Consider the following 7,542-nt stretch of genomic DNA (forward strand, 5'->3'; position numbering starts at 1 on the left):
CCATGCCCGAGGCAGGATTCGAACCTGCGACCGTAGCGGTTGCGCGGTTCCAGACTGTAGCGTCTAGAACCACTCGGCCACTCCTACAGTCACTCAACGAAGCCGGCCGGAGGATACAAGATGAATTGGACAGGAATTGTGATTGGTGTAAAGAATGGCAGCTAAATCTAAATATAGATAAATGTATATTAATGCAGATGAATAGGAAAAAGAATCGAGTAATGTTTGAATACTCCATTAGTAGTGTAGCGCTTGACACAGTCACGTCGATAAAATTTTTGGGCGTAACATTGCACAGCGATATGAAGTGGGACAAGCAAGTAATGGCAGTTGTGGGGAAGGTGGATAATCGTCTTCGGGCCATTGGTAGAAATTTGGGAACATGTGGTTCATCTGTAAAGAAGACTGCTTATAAAACACTTATACGACTCATTCTTGAGTACTGCTCGAGCGTTTAGGATCCGTATCATGTCGGATTGAGGGAGGACAAATTTTTACTCACCACTGGTTGCATAGCTAAAGCTTTCTTAGTACGTTACCTCTGTGACTCGTGTGTTGACGGCTTCTTCGTGCAGCCCCTCCATCCACCTGCAGCGGTCCTGGGCGCTTCCGAAATGCTTCAGCACCCACGCAGACACCATCTCGTGCTTCTCCTTCGTGTAGGTTTCCTGCAACAGAAAACCACAGATTAATTCAGGATTACTTTCCCCGTTAAAGAAACATGTGCCGATCACAACCAAGAGGTGTCACTGTTTGTATTCCAAAAGAAAACCGATTTTCCGATCTTCTGATATTCATCTAGTCTACACTTCCGTCCTGCAACAGGTGACGACACTGAAGTCAGTATAGGGTTAACGAACCGCTAGGTCTGTTTAAATAAAACTTTTCTCTATACTGAGTGTTAGATCACTGTTGTAAATGGTGGCGTGAACGAAGAATGCATAGAGAATGCGAGCCATTCGGTGTTGGTCCGTAATGATCTTACAAACTCTCAGAGGTGATGGAGAGGGATATATATATAAATCCGACGCATCTCGTCTTAATTTGCAAGCGAAAGTACTTTTGATACCTCTGACAGTGAACTACTTCTACTGTAAATTCTTGGTTTTTCATGTTTTGGGATTAGGTAGTGTGAACCAAAACAACAAAAATATCCAGTAAACAAGGGCTCTAAAACGCATACCTAATGAACCATGATTAGTTGTTCAGCAGAAGAGATGTATTTCACAGTAGCAAAAGTTAACAACTGCTCATAGCACTTCAGGTAAGCATATTTACTGAACCATTTTGATTTTTTCGAGCCATTCTAATTTCTCCCCACGTACGACTACGAAGGATCTGCAGCAGAAGGGCGACTGACAGACACACCGGAGCAATTTCCGCTTATAACATCCGATTCGGTCGTTTCCTGACCATGGCTGCTTTCGTCCTGTTGATACAGTCTACAGTCTGATTCCATGATGATAGTAGGCCTAAAAACTCTCAGGATTGATAGAAAAAGATAAATGAATGTTATCCTCCAATGATAACATTGCCGATAAGTACCATTTGTATACTTCTTGGGGACAATATTATGGACTTTGTTTATGATTCAACACTTCATACAGTAGCATCTATGCTTCCTATTGCTAATATATGAAGAGTTGAATGAGAAACAAAATATGTTTACATTAGCGCATCTTCTTGTATCTGTAACTAATCAAAATGGTCAGTACTCACACACCCTTTTATTAACGTATCTACAATGTGTGTATTAATGCGTCAGGTAAATTGAGAAATACGTGACAATTGTGAAATTTTTTGTTGATTACGCCTGTTCTGTATGTATCAACGTGCGATATAGAGGAATAAAGACAAGAACTTTTCAGATTGTATGCTAGTATGTAAAATCCCAGCCCGTCTTTATCTGCAGGAAATCCCAACGTCTAATGCAAGTCCTTGTGTCCTTAAATATGTAGCATTTCTGGTTGGCATATGAGAACACATCAGTTTGGATGTTACCAGCCAGCAGCTAACGCAAGTGCAATTTGACCTATGATATACCCAGAAGGTTTAATGTAGCCAGGGGATTTCTTGATTTCGAATAACGGAGAGGTGGCTGCAATAGCTTACAAACAAGACAGATCTCCGAAAACAGTGGACAGAACCAGGAAATTGTAACCCCCTTTAATTTTGATTAGATAGAAACGTGACCCAGCAGGAATTATCAAGGGCATATTCCTAAGCATGTGTAACAGGGCAGAGTCGGTGATTTTCCTGACGAGTGTTACAGGTAAACTGCAAATGTTGAGAAGATAGTGAAGTTTACTGAGTTACAATATCAAGGCTATCAAAATTTCGTCTCAGAAAATGTCACATTCAGTAAAATAAATTACAAATTATTCCTATTCCCCTGTTGCAAACAAGTATTTCGAAAGCTTACCTTAATTTAAAGACATATTCCAATCTGGAAAACTTCGCTAAATATTTCCAGATGGGGAACCGTCTGATTACTACCAAGTCAGCTGCCCTGTAATTGACTGTGACTGTGGATCCTACCTCAGACAACCAACACTACTATATGTGGTAGAGAATGAAAAGTATAAAAAGATGATAATTTCAAATTTTTACTTTTTACCATTTCCTTAATTGCAGAATATCATTTCTTTTACAGGTAGAGCCATGGTTATATCGTGACTCATACATTAGACCGCATACGCAGACTGAGTTACTATTTATTGCTAGTGTTTTTTCAATTAAGCTTCGCTAGGCTTCTGTCATGATGAGTACAATTAACCATATATTTTCTTTCAGGTGAAATGATTCCAAGTACCCTCTATCATTACGCAGATAACTATTAATCAAACTAAAGAAATGGCTAGGGAACAAGCAGTGACATCTTACATGCCTTTACAAAGATGTCATAAGTTTTGTATGTGTTTCTTTCAATACATACTGGGATTTTGTTGGCTGCGCTCACTTCCTTAGGCTGACTACCTAGTGTCGGCGTTTCTTCAGGATGAACTCTGAAATAAATTAAATATTTTTAGTTTTATTTATTCGTAAATTTAAAATAGTTTTTACACAAATTATTCATACAATAAACTAGGCATGTAGCTTCCATGCAAAACTGTTATATAGTTATCTTTACATTATTTTGATTAAAACACATACATGATTATCTCACATAAATAACCCAAACTCGTTGATACTTGAGTTACTGTTACAATTTGAATTTTTCTCATTCTTCACAGGCATTCTTTGAACTTGATTGAGCTATTTCCCTACAATCAAAATTCTGAAGAATGATAATTAACACTCAAGTCCCTGCACACAGCTTCAGAACATAAATTTGGATAATCCCAAACACCCCTCCCGCACTCCCTCCAACCCTAGAGGTCACTGTGTGGGACAGTACTGATGGCATATTCACGAACTGAGCTGCGCTACACGGTAAGTGCCACGCTGAAGAATTCTGTAGACACGGCACAACAGGCGAGACTCACCTGCTGGTCCTCCTGGACCTGCGGCCTCCTGGCAGCCTAATGCAGAGGCAGGCCAGCAGCCGCCGCGGCAGGACTTGGCCTCCCTCACCTCCTCCTCCTCACTCTGCCTCAACCACATCGCGGTGCTGCTGCGGCTGCTGCTGCTGGGCTGTTTCGCCTCCGCCTTGCCTCTCTTGCACCTTACCTGCCGCCACGTTTGGTACTACGTACGTGAGCGCGGGTCTCGGGGATGGCTCAAACTACGTCGTGGCGGTAGAAGTGTCCTGAAAAATAAAAGTTCACCACTAATATCAACAACATGTATCCGCCAAAGGTCACTGTCATCCACTGCTACGGACTAATAATGTGTCATCATTTCAGTATGTACTGTCTTAGTCTCTGTGGCGGCCGGCTGGCGGTCAGTTTTTATGTCTAAGACTGTACATAGACAGCAGTAATCCAGAATGAGATTTTCACTCTGCAGCGGAGTGTGCGCTGATATGAAACTTCCTGACAGATTAAAATTGTGTGTGGCAGACCGAGACTCGAACTCGGGACCTTTGCCTTTCGCGGGCAACTGCCCTACCATCCATCTTTTTTTTCCGTTGCATCTGCTCGGGGCGGACGTCGTAAGAGACCCGTTTAAGCCTCTTGTTGATGGCTTAACTCAGTTTTTTTTATTACAGAGGGCAGCTAACTCTCTGACCGAAGCATCTGAGCTACCCAAACACGACTCACGCCCCGTCCTCGCAGCTTTACTTCTGCCAGTACCTCGTCTCCTACCTTCCATACTTTACAGAAGTTCTCCTGCGAACCTTGCAGAACTAGCACTCCTGAAAGAAAGGATATTGCGGAGACATGGCTTAGCCACAGCCTGGGGGATGTTTCCAGAATAAGATTTTCACTCTGGAGCGGAGCGTGCGCTGATATGAAACTTCTTGACAGATTAAAACTGTTTTCTGGTACACACTTTTAATCTGTCAGGAAGTTTCGACAGCTATAATACTTGATATTACTGCTCGTGCATGTCAGAAAAGGTGAATACATCTTCTAGTACTTACTGCTATCCAACGTTGCTGACGCAGTTGGCGGACAAATAATAATGAAGTTAGTACCGTCTGTGAACAGAAATTTATTTGACATGATCAAATAATCATGAAGTGATCTAGTGTTTAAGAAGTATGAGACACCAGTGATGACCATCTCCTTTCCACTAAATACTGTACTGCTAATGGGCAGTACACTGTCCTCTATGACACAACCTTCTGTTTTAGAACCACTGCAGTGTATTAAGATCTCCTCGTTGTTTTCTCTGACTTTGTTACTACCACATGGATCTAGCTGATAGTTACATCAGGAAGGAGTGCACTCAATGACAGAGGAGTAGCTAGGACAAAGTCCATGAATTCCGTCTGTCAGGCTAATGAAGAGAATACGACCTGTAAAAAGTTGATACTCAGATACAAGTGGTCGGTACAGAGCTATTTGCTGTAAGACTAGCAGAACTGAATATCCTTCCCATAGCAAATATAACAGATTCCCCAAATCACGTTACGTATAAAGCAGACTACAACAAAGTAACAAAGAAGTTCCAACGCTACATTCATTTCGTGTTTATTTGAGCAGACGCAGATGGGATACGGAAACAAGTTGCTGATAACAAACGTAAGCTGTGTAACAAAGCCACTTCATCAAAACCATTACACTACTAGAATCATTACTACTCGTATCCTCGGCACACCAAAAGGTACTCACGGTACTGGAACAAGACCTCCACGTCTTGCTCCCGTACAGGCCGTAGAGGTGGATTGGTCCTACGCTCTTCATCACTACTCGTGACAGAGATAATGAATGCAGTGAGTAATTGGTGTTACGCTAAATAAGAAGACACGGAATTTTATGAATAGAAGTAAATGTTTGTAAAACCTCCAGAAAAAACTTTTGACCGATATTCAATCCAGTAATAACTCCTACACAGTGATATTAGGACAAACTCGTATGCAATATTGTGAATGCGAAAATGGGAAAAATCGTCTGCTTGCATCGATATATAAAGGAATTATTTTAGCCATTTGTTAGTCATGACGATAGTTTCCGAGTAGGGCATGTCGGTAGAATGTACCTACATTCGGCAGCAGTACTTACGACCTGGAACAGAGACACAGAATGCAATGACTGAGGGGTATTATGCTGTATCAAAAGTGACGGTATTTTCTCAATGTTAGTCAACATATTGTAAAACTCACATCAAAATTTTTGTCAACATTCAGTTCAGTAATTGTTATAAAAAGTATTTCATCATGCACCATCATTAATAAGAACAAGATAAAGCGTCTTGCACCGACGTGCTAAGTGAAACTTTCAAGATTCTTCTGTAAATCACGTATAAAGCACTTCGAATGAATGGTTATTAGTCATATACACTCCTGGAAATGGAAAAAAGAACACATTGACACCGGTGTGTCAGACCCACCATACTTGCTTCGGACACTGCGAGAGGGCTGTACAAGCAATGATCACACGCACGGCACAGCGGACACACCAGGAACCGCGGTGTTGGCCGTCGAATGGCGCTAGCTGCGCAGCATTTGTGCACCGCCGCCGTCAGTGTCAGCCAGTTTGCCGTGGCATACGGAGCTCCATCGAAGTCTTTAACACTGGTAGCATGCCGCGACAGCATGGACGTGAACCGTATGTGCAGTTGACGGACTTTGAGCGAGGGCGTATAGTGGGCATGCAGGAGGCCGGGTGGACGTACCGCCGAATTGCTCAACACGTGGGGCGTGAGGTCTCCACAGTACATCGATGTTGTCGCCAGTGCACGTGCCCGTCGACCTGGGACCGGACCGCAGCGACGCATGGATGCACGCCAAGACCGTAGGATCCTACGCAGTGCCGTAGGGGACCGCACCGCCACTTCCCAGCAAATTAGGGACACTGTTGCTCCTGCGGTATCGGCGAGGACCATTCGCAACCGTCTCCATGAAGCTGGGCTACGGTCCCGCACACCGTAAGGCCGTCTTCCGCTCACGCCCCAACATCTTGCAGCCCGCCTCCAGTGGTGTCGCGACGGGCGTGACTGGAGGGACGAATGGAGACGTGTCGTCTTCAGCGATGAGAGTCGCTTCTGCCTTGGTGCCAATGATGGTCGTATGCGTGTTTGGCGCCGTGCAGGTGACCGCCACAATCAGGACTGCATACGACCGAGGCACACAGGGCCAACACCCGGCATCATGGTGTGGGGAGCGATCTCCTACACTGGCCGTACACCACTGGTGATCGTCGAGGGGACACTGAATAGTGCACGGCACATCCAAACCGTCATCGAACCCATCGTTCTACCATTCCTAGACCGGCAAGGGAACTTGCTGTTCCAACAGGACAATGCACGTCCGCATGTATCCCGTGCCACCCAACGTGCTCCAGAAGGTGTAAGTCAACTACCCTGGCCAGCAAGATCTCCGGATCTGTCCCCCATTGAGCATGTTTGGGACTGGATGAAGCGTCGTCTCACGCGGTCTGCACGTCCAGCACGAACGCTGGTCCAACTGAGGCGCCAGGTGGAAATGGCATGGCAAGCCGTTCCACAGGACTACATCCAGCATCTCTACGATCGTCTCCATGGGAGAATAACAGCCTGCATTGCTGCGAAAGGTGGATATACACTGTACTAGTGCCGACATTGTGCATGCTCTGTTGCCTGTGTCTATGTGCCTGTGGTTCTGTCAGTGTGATCATGTGATGTATCTGACCCCAGGAATGTGTCAATAAAGTTTCCCCTTCCTGGGACAATGAATTCACGGTGTTCTTATTTCAATTTCCAGGAGTGTATCTAGTTATGTCCCTATCTCCTATTAAATTACTGAATAATATCACGGAAAGATTTTCTGAAGTAACATTATATATTTTTATTTCTGTACCAGCAGAGCTGCAAATTATTTATCAGTGTCCAAGGCGTATGAAGAAACGCAGCAGGATCACGAAACTATACGAAGAGTTATGCGGTAATCGCAATCGATTTTTGAAACACGATTTGCAACACCAAACATCTACTAGGAGATTATCCTTTAATCACATT

The sequence above is a fragment of the Schistocerca serialis genome, unplaced genomic scaffold (genome assembly GCF_023864345.2).
Source record: "Schistocerca serialis cubense isolate TAMUIC-IGC-003099 unplaced genomic scaffold, iqSchSeri2.2 HiC_scaffold_1353, whole genome shotgun sequence".
In the NCBI taxonomy this organism is placed as follows: domain Eukaryota; kingdom Metazoa; phylum Arthropoda; class Insecta; order Orthoptera; family Acrididae; genus Schistocerca; species Schistocerca serialis.